This window comes from Siphateles boraxobius, unplaced genomic scaffold, assembly GCF_051911475.1.
Source record: "Siphateles boraxobius isolate OS27281-9 unplaced genomic scaffold, OSU_SipBor_1 7, whole genome shotgun sequence".
Taxonomy (NCBI): Eukaryota; Metazoa; Chordata; class Actinopteri; order Cypriniformes; family Leuciscidae; genus Siphateles; species Siphateles boraxobius.
This window is the reverse complement of record NW_027509197.1, coordinates 7009642-7023067: the sequence shown is the minus strand read 5'-3', so window position 1 is coordinate 7023067 and position 13426 is coordinate 7009642.

Sequence of the window (13426 nt, the reverse complement as noted above, 5' to 3'; positions counted from 1 at the left end):
AGTGAGTTCAGGTGTGGAGACAAGGAGGATTCTGGGAAGTGTAGTGCAGACGAAGACAGACTGGTGCAGATGATGACTGTGACAATATGATTATTAAAAGGTAAGATCAGATGTTTTATCAGGCTATTATTATTTTTACCTTTGGATAGCCTACCTATGTATGGCAGAAAAAAAAAATAGGGGTTCAGTATACATGTACAATGTACATCAAAACGCTCTCATCATGAGCAGAAAACAAAGTAATTTCAAAGTTTAAATTGTCTTTCCTTGCCATCTACAACTAATTTTCCCAATAATAATAATGTTTATTATGAAATGCTCTTAAAATGCTGGCTAATAATGCTAAATGTTGATAAAAATATGTTTTTGTCACAAACCTGATTTGAATGGTTAGAAAGTATGACTTTCTGATGTCTTTAATGGGAGAGAGAAGGAATCTGCACAGAGCGGAAAGGGCTTGAATGAAGCGCATTTGGCTGTAGATAAAAAAATATAATGTATAAAGTATACAGAGGGGTCAGGTATGATGACGTTACTTTGTAGGCCAACCGGCAGTTAGCATCACACTGGTTCCCTCGACAAAAGCCCAATAGGATTTCCCATAGGCTTTTGGATTATCGCTAAAACAAGCTCTGTATTTAACAAAAGTTTATGATACTTGCACATTTTGTCCATCAAGATAAATTTCACAGATGAACACAACTTTTATGAATTTTGAAGCCTAAATGCAGTCTCCAAAAGTAAAAAGCTTAAGGTAGGCTATAAACGAACTACACCACATTCGCTTGAATTCAATGTCACCATCACTAAGCTTCCGACAACTCTTTCAGGTTTTATCTAAAAACATTTTCCCAGAACGTTTGAGTTAGAATAGTTTATAAGAGCACAATTATAAGCATAATGAGGCTGTACAAGCGGACTGATCTTACTTGTTTGGCGTGATGACGTTTAATGTCCCCGACAGCCTCTGTAGTCCCATTTAGCCACTTATTAGCAAGACACGCCTTTTTCGAGACACGTGCCAGCCTCAAAAAAATCACAAGAGATGTAATATTGATGCATTTTATGTCGTAGAATAAACCATGAAAGTGTCTTGAGCTTGTGTTCAACACAGGCCTTATTTCAGCAATTTAACCAAAACCTCATTAAAAAAAAAACTTGACCACGGGATGCTGGAACCGTCACTGCTAAAATGCTAACTCGCTTCCGCATTTTGGCCTACATAAGTGATGTCATACCTGCACCACTCTATAGACCTTATGTAGCCCCGCTCCTTTTCAGTCTAGCGCTTGTTGTGTCCTGTCTTCTGGTTTGTATTTCCACCGCATGAAGGTAAGATTTACGAATGAACTGGTCGTTTTAAAATCTTCCCGGTCTACTGACTATGTCTATGACATCCGCTTCAAACATTACAATGCTCATGATAACTTTCGTTAACTTTACAGTAAGTAAATACACTTCATCAGTTAATTACTTTTATTTAAAGCTGCACACTTGTTTCTCTGCCGCATAAGGTCTATAGCGCCGAACAGAGGTGTTAAGTCCCGGTTCAGAAAGTAAAATTCCTCCTCAGTATTTTGTTCCAATCACCTGGATTTGCTAATTAGCACAGTTTTTCAGCCAGGAGATAGAACTAATTAGTGAAATCAGCTGGCTTAGTTAATGGGTGGAATAAACATATGGCAGGACTTTTACTTTCTGACCCCTGGAATTGACACCTCTGGCGCCGAATGATCATTACCATAAACGATCCTGAGTGCTTTTGGTGTGAACTGCTCCATTGTTTTGACGTGCTGCTTACTTTAAACTGTAGAAACGGTAAAATGGTGCTACCGTTGTCATTATGTCTCGCGGTCCGGTCCGGAACCAAGGTCCGCTATTTGAGGACGCCTGCTTTATATGACTGAACATCTAAAACAAGAATATTCTGAACCACTGAAATGAGTTTGGAACAGGGCTTTCGGTTTCCGCAGCCAATTGCAGACGAGATAGGTGAATTGTTCAGAAGACTTGTTTGATAACAGTCATGATTTTTAGGTTTAAACATGAAAGCTACATTTTAGCATTAGAATTTACATTTAGCATGATTATCATAGTCAAACATTTACCAAAAAGACCATGCTAGTCAACCAGCCAGTCAACCAACTAGACCAGTACCAAACCAGAATGACAATTCACGCCACTCTAAGATGGTCTCTCTTGCAGGGAGGTTTATGTATTTTCAAATAAATTGAGCCGCCTCCATACTGTCTGATGCATGGTGCCATATGAAATTAGCAATGTCTGGACAAGAAGACATTGTTGAAATCAATTAGAGAGTTTAGTTAACCATACCCAAACCATCAGAGGAGCCGCCAACTGAACTAATATGAGAGACTCTCATGGACTCCTGCTGCAGGCACCAAAACCTGACCAGTGTTTAGCCTTGTGCCCTCCACACTGTGATTTGCTGAATCATAAAGGACTGGGAGACGGGACCACCGGTGTGATATAACCCAACTCCTGTTTAAATGCATATACTCCTGTTTACTCTTGCATTAAGACCCGAGACTTCTCATATGCCTTATACGTCAGTGACTTGTTTCTAGAGTGCCCGCTGGAAGATTGTTTTGAGAATAGAGAGCTTCATCATTGTTCTGGGGTCTCTGAATGGCTCCTCTCAGATGTTTTTGATGTGATATGAGGACATAGCAAACCATACTGGGACATAACAAACCAAGATCAAGTGATGTTGATTCCAAAGTGTCTGCTGCAGTGAGATAGCTTCTGTGGTTACCTCTCTAAAGTAATCTAGAATACTCCCAAACATCAAAATGTTGCTGTCATCATTTACTCACCCTCATCTTGTTCTGACTTAATATTATCTTCTTTCTATATGGAAACACAAAAGAATGTCCAGAATTTCCATACTGTTCTTGTCTATGAAATAAAAGTGGATGGCAAATTTGCTTTCATCTATTAACTTTGTCATCTTGCTGTTTGTAATTCTAAATGTTTACAAAACACCCCCAGGAGATGTACAGTCTTTATTTTCTAGCAAAACAAACCAAGAAAAAAAATTGACTCACAATGCACTGAAAAAACTTTTCCCAAATAAATTATTTTGAACAAGCATCCTAGACAGCAACATAGTGTTGGCCCATATCTGGGCCGTGTGGAGTCCACATGTACCAGATGTGGGCCGGATCTGGGCAGACACTATGTTGCTGTCTGGGATTTTGTCAGAGAGTGTTTAGTTTATAAGTACTCCCTGTTTTGTTCAGTTCTTTGTCTGTGTTTGTTAACATGTTGTGTGGAAAGAGTTTATGCTTCTGAAATTATCCTGCGTATTTCTGTTGTTGGATTAAATATTTTTTAGACTGAATTAGACTAGTGTTCTTTGTGTTGGCTTACCACCAGACCGTTACACATGTCCTCTTCCACCTATATTATAAATAACACCAGCATCTGACTAAAGCTGCATCTGAAGTCGGTCACTTGTTCACTCAATCATTCCCAACCCACAGTGTGCTACAGCGTTAGTATATCACAGAGCGGATTATATGTGTCACAGTCCTGCCTGCACCTGTCTGTCTTAGTCCGCACTACACTACCCAGAATCCTCCTTGTCTCCACACCTGAACTCACTCCCTCACTTATCAGCCATTGTCATTGTTTATTGTCATTCATCCTTGTCACCTGTTTTCACCTTGTTATGTTTTATTTGTGCTTGTATTTAGTTTGCTTCTGTTCAGTCTGTCCTTGTCGGTTGTTAATTGCATTTTGGTGTTTAATGTGTGTGATCCTGTCTGTCATCCTGCTTGTCTGAACCTGTGAGTGTTATTTTGAGTAAACTGTTTGAATTGGAGCTTTTGCCTTTGAGTCCTTCTTCAACCCGCACTACATTGTGACAGAACAACCGACCACAAAATGAATGAAGCGAGTCAGATTATGTGTACCATCTTTCAAAATGGCCGTAAGATTGAATCCTACTTAGAGGAATTTTTAAAGTACAGCCATCTAACCACGCTTACAGATCAGCAGTTGATGGATTTATTTTAGATTGGATTAGACCCACACTTTTCATGGATGCCACCAGGAAATGCCGGTATGACCATAGAACTATCTGGAGGCCATCTGGAGGCCATGTTAAGATGGTGTGGGTCATCGTACATGGTCACTCTGGGCTGGCTGGACGGCGCCAGCGGCTAAGACTCTGGGCTGGCTGGACGGCGCCAGCGGTGAAGACTCTGGGCTGGCTGGACACCGCCTGCGGCGAAGTCACCGTTGGCCCCATCCAGCCCAGAGCCTTCGCCGCTGGTGCCGTCCAGGCAGACAAGAGCCTTCGCCCCCGGCGCCGTCCAGCCAAGAGCCTTCGTCGCTGGCGCTGTCATGCCAGACCAGAGCCTTCGCCGCTGGCGCCGTCTAGCCCAGAGCCTTCACCGCCGTGGCCGCCCGAGGGGTCTTCACCGCCGTGGCCGCCCGAAGGGTCTTCACCGCCGTGGCCGCCCGAAGGGTCTTCACCGCCGTGGCCGCCCGAAGGGTCTTCACCGCCGTGGCCGCCCGAAGGGTCTTCACCGCCGTGGCCGCCCAAGGGTCTTCACCGCCCTGGCCGCCCGAAGGGTCTTCACCGCCCTGGCCAATTGCACGTCCTGCTCCGCCCTGGCCGCCCGAAGGGTCTTCACCGCCCTAGCTGCCTGCACTTCCTGCTCCGCCCTGGAGGCTTCCCGCTCTGTGAGGCCAGGCCTGGTTCAGCCTTCAGGGCACCCCCCCCTTATGGCACAGTCTTCGTCGGCACCTGTCTGTCTTAGTCAGCACTACACTACCCAGAAGCCTCCTTGTCTCCAAACCTGAACTCACTCCCTCACTTATCAGCCTATTCATTGTCATCTTCATCCGTGTCACCTGTTTTCACCGTATGTTTGATTTATGCTTGTATTTAGTTTGCTTCTGTTCAGTATGTCCTTGTCGGTTATTAATTGTATTTTGGTGCTTAATGCGTGTGATCCTGTCTGTCATCATGCTTGTCTGAACCTGTGAGTGTTATTTTGAGTAAACTGTTTGAATTGGAGCTTTTGCCTTTGAGTCCTTCTTCAACCCGCACTACACCGTGACAATATGGATGATTCAGCAAGGTTTCCCTCTATTTTGGGCCGTTTAATATAAATCTATAGGCTTAATGTTTTTTATTATAACTAAAGCTGTCCCTATCTTGGGATGATCATTTTTTTTCTTGAAATAACTGCGATGCTAACTTCTGGTTGTTCTCTCTACAAAAAGCCAATAGGATTTTTCAATTGACTTTTTGATTATTGCAGAATCTGTGACCAACAAATGTTTATGATTCTTACATGTTTTGTTTATCAATATAATCTTTACCAGTGAACACTTTCTATTCATTTTGAAGCCAAATACAATCAGTAAAAAAGCTAGTTAGAATAGTTTGCAAGAGTGTGAGTATATTAAACACAAAAATGCTGTAAAAGATAGAGATAAGTTTGCTTACTCCGAGGGATGATGTTTAATGTACCATTTGTAGTAAATTAGCCACTTGATTGCAAACGACTTTTTCAAGAATAAAAGCTTTAAAAAATCACGAGTGTGGTATTTTTCTCTCCTTTTTCTTTTCTTTTCTCCCCTTTTTTGTCGTAGATTAAAACTAGTGCTGTATATACAGTACGTGTTTATCAATTTCCATGGAAGCCTGAAAGTTTGAATGGTGTAAAATGTTTATCAATAGAGAAACAAATATGTGTAATCAATGTTTTGAACAAAGTTTATTAGGTGATGGAAATCCTGTTTTAATATGCATATGCTCTTGTAAAACAACAAGCTATTCCCATGGGAAATTATATAATTATCTCCACACTCAGTGGTCAAAAAGACTAATCCCTGCCCTGAAGTTCCATAATAAACAAGCTGCTGGGAGGAGAGGGACGTTCATTACACACACAGATGTTTTACTTTAATTCATAAAACATTCATTATTCATTCACATTATTCATTTGTTGTGATGAAGAACTGTCTGGTATTTAGACGTCTGCTTAATGACAGTGTAACATGTCTGTAAACAGTTCCATAACATCTGAATTACAACTGTCTATCACTCATTTTGAATTATAGGCAGAAGAGCATCCAGTTAACCTGAGAATAAAGCCAGCTAGTCACTCCCTCAGTGGAAAGAATGACGGCTGGGCTGAAAGACACATGGCTAAATGAATACCTCCTTCAACACAGTCCTCTTCAAGCGTGAGTGTGTGTGTGTGCATTAGTGCATGTGGGTGGAGGTTTGATAGGTGGAATTAAGAACATTCCCATGACCTTACCATTCTGAACATCCTGTAGTGTTTGCACTAGGATTTCAAGGGCCGTGCTGTGGTCTGCGTGTGTAAAATCCCTGAGGAAACTTGGCAGACTTTGAAGTGTTTTGTCCATGCTTCCTTTATTGGATGTCAAGTGAGAAAATGCTGATTAGCCGTTTATAAAGTTGTGTTTGCGTGTTTCACAATATAAAACAATGTGAAGGATGTATCTAGAAGTTTCTTCCATCTGTTTTCCCTTTTTAGAGGGGAATATTTGAAACGTGTTTCATGATGATTTTTGTAATCCCTTTTGGATCCGCAAGTAGCACAAAAATAACACACTTTTTCTTTACTCCAGTAACTTTTGATTTGATGCAGTCTGTATTGCATCTATATCATGCAATATAGCAATACAAAAGTATATTTGAACACCGGTATGAAATCCATGAAATCCATGTAACTGGCATTACTGCTGGTTGAACACTAGGTTTTGCTATGGGGTAATTTTTGCTGGGAAATTGCCTAAACAACGCTGTTTCTGGTCTTCCTCATTTTATTCTCAATATTAAATTATAGCCTCATGGTGTGGTCATGTTTTACCATTCAGCGAATTTTTGCAGGTAAAATCCAGTCATTTCAATAGGAATCCATGCAATCGGGAGTTTCATGTGAGGGCGAAAGATTTCCCCACACAAATTTCGCATGGGTTCAAGTTTTCACAGATTTTCACTTTGATCAATAGAAAGCTGCTTGGTTGTTTGTGAGCTGTTCTTCATGCACTACACTACTGAAAATATGTAAAGGACATTTTTGCCCACACAATTTCGCTAATGTGATCGCACACTCAAATTAAGCTTGCATCTTTGAAAAATTACACTGATTTCACTGGCTTTTGTTGGCAATCTCCATTGAAGATGGGGTAGGTCGATTTTCGGAGTGGCTAGCAATATCAAGTTAGCTTTTAAAGCATGAGATTAAAGCACCCTCCATTCAGAGCGCTCTCCGAAACCACGGTTTCTTCAAAACACATGAACACATACAGTAGAGTATGCAAAGCATCACAAGACAAGATACGCATTAAACTACCTCATGTCTCAAAACACATAACATTACAATAGTAATGAACATAAACAACTTAAAGAGTGCTGACCTGACCTCATTGAAATTGTTGCCATTGAAACACAAAAATTCAAGTCACCAACCACTCCGAGTATAACTCGTCACGGTTTCCATCTCTTCCAAAGGCAGGTTGGAAATTATATCATTGTATTCGGACCGCATGCAATGATTGGACGAACATTTTATAATCATACACCTTCCACAGACGATACATTTAGATCTCTTAACCTAGTGATTTCTATCAGGATGTGAAGAGATTTTCATCCACTATTACAAAAAATTGTTTCTGGAACAAATACCCTGCCTTTATCTGCCAGCAAGTGTAAAATCAGGGCTAAAATCATGTAGTGTGAAAACAGCATAAAGGTGCTGTCATATTGGCTGTTGTTAGCCAAATACAGTAGAAATCTGTGCAATCGGGAGTTCTGCATGACAGCTAGGATGAAAATGTTCCCCACGCAGATGTTCAAATTGATTGCGCAAATTCGCTGCCCTTTTTGAATGCTGCCTCAATCTGATATATGAACATCTCGGTTACATATGTAACACTCGTTCCCTGAGTAGGGAACGGAGACGTTAGGTCGGATGACGACGAATGGGGTTTCGCTTAGAGCTTACTTCAAGTATACAAAACGAGCCAATGGCAAACTGACTTAGAGAATACACATATGACCCAGAGGGATGCATATGGAGAACACTGGAGTGTCCAGCCGCAGGAGGAATATTTCAACCCCAGGGGTGGCAAGGTGGCTTGCCAAGGGAAAGACACATGCTCAGAGAGGCTTACAGTGGAAATACACATGTGGGGGTCACTCAGGGGAGGGACCTAGCCGACACGCAGGCAATAGACACTGGCGCTGACGTCAGAAGTGCTGAAGGAACTCAGGGCTTTCGGGGAAGCTCACCTGAGGAGAATATCGCACGCATCCCGTCCGTGGAGTGGAATGGCGAGCAAGCGAAGACACCTGAGCGGGTCCAGTACTAGTTGGTTGAAGCGAGTACATGAGAGGACACAGGCTCCACTTGGAGATTGTAGAATCTGGCGAATGTGTTAGGTGTTGCCCAGCCTGCAGCTCTGCAGATGTCTGTTAGCGAGGCGCCATGCGCTAGAGCCCAAGAGGACGCCACACTCCGGGTGGAGTGGGCGGTCACACCAAGGGGGCACGGTCGACCTTGCTGCTGGTATGCCAAAGCAATGGCGTCCACTATCCAGTGAGACAACCTTTGCTTGGAGAGAGCCTTTCCCTTCAGCTTCCCACCATAACAGACAAAGAGCTGGTCTGAGGTCCTGATACACTGGGTCCTGTCTACATAGGCGCGGAGAGCACGTACTGGACAGAGCAGTGCAAAGGCTGGGTCTGCCTCCTCCAGGGGCAGCACTTGCAGGTTCACCACCTGGTCCCAGAAGGGAGTGGTAGGAACCTTGGGCACATATCCAGGCCAGGGTCTCAGGATCACGTGAGAGTAGGCCGGCCCAAATTCCAGGCACGCTTCGTCAACGGAGAATGCGTGCTGGTCCCCTACCCTCTTGATGGAGGCCAATGCAACCAGGAGCGCTGTCTTCACTGACAGGAACTTAGCTCCACTGATTGCAAAGGCTCAAAGGGAGCACTATGCAGGGCAGTTAGAACCACTGAGAGGTCCCAAGAGGGAACGAGAGGAGGGCGAGGAGGATTCAGCCTCCTCGCTCCTCTCAGGAACCTGATGATCAGGTCCTGCTTTCCCAAGGACTTACCTTCGACTGGGTCATGGTGTACGGCAATAGCGGCAACATAGACTTTCAGGGTGGAGGGAGACAGCCTTCGCTCCAACCCTTCTTGAAGGAAGGAAAGCACGCCACTCATCGAACATCTCCGGGGGTCTTCTCGGTGAGAAGAGCACCAGTTGACGAAGGGTTCCACTTCAACGCATAGGTGTGTCTCGTGGACGACGCTCTAGCGGAAGTGATGGTAGCCACCACCGCTTGTTGTAGGGTACTCAAACCTGACTCGTCCAGGAGCCACACGTGGAGGTTCAAAAGATCGGGACGAGGGTGCCATAGGGTGGCCGTCCCTGAGAAAGGAGGTCTTTCCTCAGATGATTTGGCCAGGGAGGTGCTGTCGCGAGGAGTACTAGTTCGGAGAACCAGGTCCAGGCGGGCCAGTGCGGCACGACCAGAATGACCTGCTCCTCGTCCTCCCTGATCTCAAACAGATCTGTGCAAGACGGCTCATTGGGGAAAACGCATACTTGCGGGGCCCCGCGGCCAGCTGTGCGCCAGTGCGTCCGTGCCGAGCGTGCCCTCGGACAGGGAGTAAAACAGAGCGCAATGGGTCGAATCGTGGGAGGCAAACAGATCTATCTGTCCCAAACCAGCTGAACTGACTGGGGATGGAGTCACCATTCTCCAGGGAGGGGCTGAAGCTGTGGGAGCTCGTAGGCTCCACAGTTCAGGGCTCCAGGAAAAATGGCTCGAAGCGACCTCAGATGCTTCTGACTCCAAAAGAGGAGGTGGCGGGCGAGTTAGGACATACAGCAGGAGCGCAGACCACCTTGATGGTAGATGTATGCTACTGACGCGGTAATGTCAGAGTGGGCTAGTACGCGTTGACATTGAGCAACGCAAGAGCGGTGCAGAACAAGGCATACTGCCAGCAACTCGAGGCATTAGACATGCTAAGGGCGCTAGGTCCTGTCCAGGAGCTCGCGACAGCGTGTCCATTGTGCATGGCACCCCAGCCCGTGCTGGAGGCATGTGTTGAGAAACAACATGCCCGGAAGCTCGTTCAAGGGGCACTAGCCCGTAGAAAACTGAGATTCGACCACGGGGTGAAGGTCTGATGGCAGGTCGGAGTAACTGGCACTCGGAGCACGCCGTGTTGCCATGCCCACCTCGGGACTCGGTCGCGAAGCCAAAGCTGAAGTGGTGTCATATGAGCAATTTGAGCGGAGATGTTGCGGCTACGGATGCCATATGCCCCAGGAGCCTCCGAAAAAACTTCAGTGGAACCGCACTCTTGCCCTTGATCGTCGCAGGCAAGTCAGCAGTGGCTGAGTGGAGAAGGCGACCGAGTCAATAACGAGAAAAGAGATCCTCTGCACGGGGCAAAGTTTACTCTTTTCCCAGTTGACTCAAAGGCCCAGACGAGCTAGGTGCCGGAGCACTGGGTCCCTGTGTTCGCAAACCTGGTCTCGAGAGTGAGCTAGGATTGCCAGTCGCAGAGATAGTTCCGGATGCGAACCCCGTATTCCCATGGAGGAACAAGGGCTGCCTCGACAACCTTCGAGCAGACAGGGCTAGCCGGAATGGGTGAACATTGTACTGATATACGCGCCCCCTGACAGCAAAACGTTGATACGGTCTGAGTCGGAGGAGTACGGAGACATACAGGTCCTTCAGGTCGATCGCTGAAAACCATTCCTGTGGCCGCACGCATTCGAAAATGTGTTTGGCCAGGAGCATCTTGAACAGCAGCTTGTGAAGGGGGCGGTTCAGACAGAGGGGGACGAGGGGTGCACGGCTCGGGGGCGGGGGAATGGGAGCCGTGGGATGGCACCTTCGGCGGTGGGCAGACTGAGGGGTCTGAGCGGACGGTGGGGCCGTCGGGCAGAATAAACCTCAGTCTGCTCATGGGCGGTTGAGAACTGTTGGGCAAAGCCCTCAACCGCACCACCGAAGAGGCCGACCTGGGATATGGGGGTGTCGAGCAGACGGGCCCGCCCGACATCCTGCACATCAGACAGGTTCAGCCACAGAATGGTGGGCATCACCTGACCCAGGGAGCGTACGGCCACTTTCGTCACCCGGAGAGCAAGGTCAGTGGCGACGCGCAGCTCATTGAAGAGCCCAGGGTCAGTCCCGCCCTCGTGCATGTCCGTGAGCATCTGGGTCTGGTAGACCAGCAGAATGGCCATGGCATGCAGTGAGGCGGCTGCCTGTCCTGTGGCGCTATAGGATTTCACCACAAATGTAGACGAAACACTACAGGCCTCGGACGGTTGCTCATGCTGAGAAGAAGCACTCTGAGGACACAGTAGCATCGCAACAGAGCGTTCAACCGGGGGGACCCCAGTGTACCCATGGGCAGCGGCCCCGTCGAGGGAAGGAAGGGCGGAGGAGATCAACGAGAGATCGCTGGAAGACATGGGGGTCTTCGAGGATTTCGAGATCTCCTGATGCACATCCGGGAAGAAAGGAATTGGAGTGGAACATGACAGGTGTCAGTGGCCACACCCAAAAACCAATCGTCCAGCAGCGAGCGCTCAGGACAGGGTGGAAGGTTCCACTCTAGTCCGATGCTCGCAGCGGCCCGGGAAAGCATGGCCATCATCTCAGGATCTGACTCGACAAATGCCATATGCACACCCTAAAGTGGCAGCACTGTTGAATCTTCACTTCCTGAAGATTCTTGTACGCCCTGTGATGCCGCGATGGACAACAGATCCGATTCTAGAAATATCAAAGGAAACCCCCGGGGGGTCCGAAGACGGGCCCACGGGCGTCACGTGATCACTCACGGGTTGCATCAATGAAGAGGGGGGTGTGGGGCACGGACAGATAGTCGGTGCCTTTGTTCCACACCATCACCCTCAGGTCACCCTCGCCACTAGCCGAATTAGCACCTCAGTTAGATCGAGGTGTGGATGAGGGGACTCTCTCTCTAACGAGATCATTGAGTCTCGACCGTAATGACGCGATGGTCACGTTCCCGTGGGGAGAACGTGAGTCATCCACAAACGCTGCTCTAGCGTGATCAAGCCCAAGCACGCAGAGCAGAGAATGTGCCCATCAAAATCGGAAATGTGTCGACCGCAACCAGAAATGCACGGGCGAGCCGTCTTTAAAAAGACGTGCCGCGTGCAAGCTCCTTTGTGAGAGGAGAAAAAACTCTGCAATGTCAAAGCGAGCAGGGAGAAACACACTCACTGGCAGATCACTGCACAGATCAGCAGGCAATGTGAACTCGCTGCAGATTGTCGTGACACCAACACGAGAGAGTGGCTAGTCTCGTAGATCGAAGTCAGAAATTGCTGTGGAGTGAAGAGATACTCTTGGCTCCGAAGCGAAAACATATCTGCATGTTGCCGGCGTCCTCCTTTTATACCCACAAGGTAAGGCATTTCTTTGCCATTGGCTCGTTTTGTATACTCGAAGTCGATAGGCTTTCTAAGCAAAACCCCATTGACCCCACAGAAACCAGTGACAACGAAAGGGAACTGTTGTTGTCAAGTTGGCTTTAGTCATAATGTTCCCCCCTTTAAACCGGTATACAATTTCATACTAATATCATACCCGGGCAAACCTAATGTACAAATAACTTATGTAAAGTGTCAAATCATACATACAACTCTCTTAAACTGGATTCTCGTTGGCTAATCACAGCATTTTTTGGTCAAATGTTTGTATGTAATTACCATTAAACTCAATAGTTGACCAATTATAAGGGAACCGATATCGAACTAGTTACATGTGTCTCATGCGCCTTGATACAAGACATAATTTTTATTCAGTAATGACCGGCTGACTGTACACTATGATCTTCTCAAAGTGCAAGGTGTTAAATGTAATTTGGAGCTACTACATGCACAAGATGGTTTGTCTATTAGATTTTCCACTCAACACTAATATTAGTACGTCAGACCAGTGAAATTAAGACAAAACATGTCTCATTGAAGGGAAACTGATCAGCTATCAGGAAGTATTACGTCTTGTAGCTTGACCGAAAGACTCAAAACAAGTCGTAATTTCTCCAAAACAATAACCCTCCCATGACATCACGTCTTCATTACAATCAAACTTAAACCTGATTTCCAGTCCTTCCTGTTTCTTTAACTCATCCATTTTCCATTTAAATTCACATTGGCATTAAGTGTTACAACCCTGTACATTGTGCAAATTGAGAGAGTTGGACAGCCCAAGTGTTTGCATGTTTGGATCTCACACAAGTACGGCTCCTATCATGGAGTTCATTATCCAGCCTGCGTAATGACAAACAGATGCTTCTGTTTGCCGCTTTGTAGCATACATCATAATGATACCAAATCGA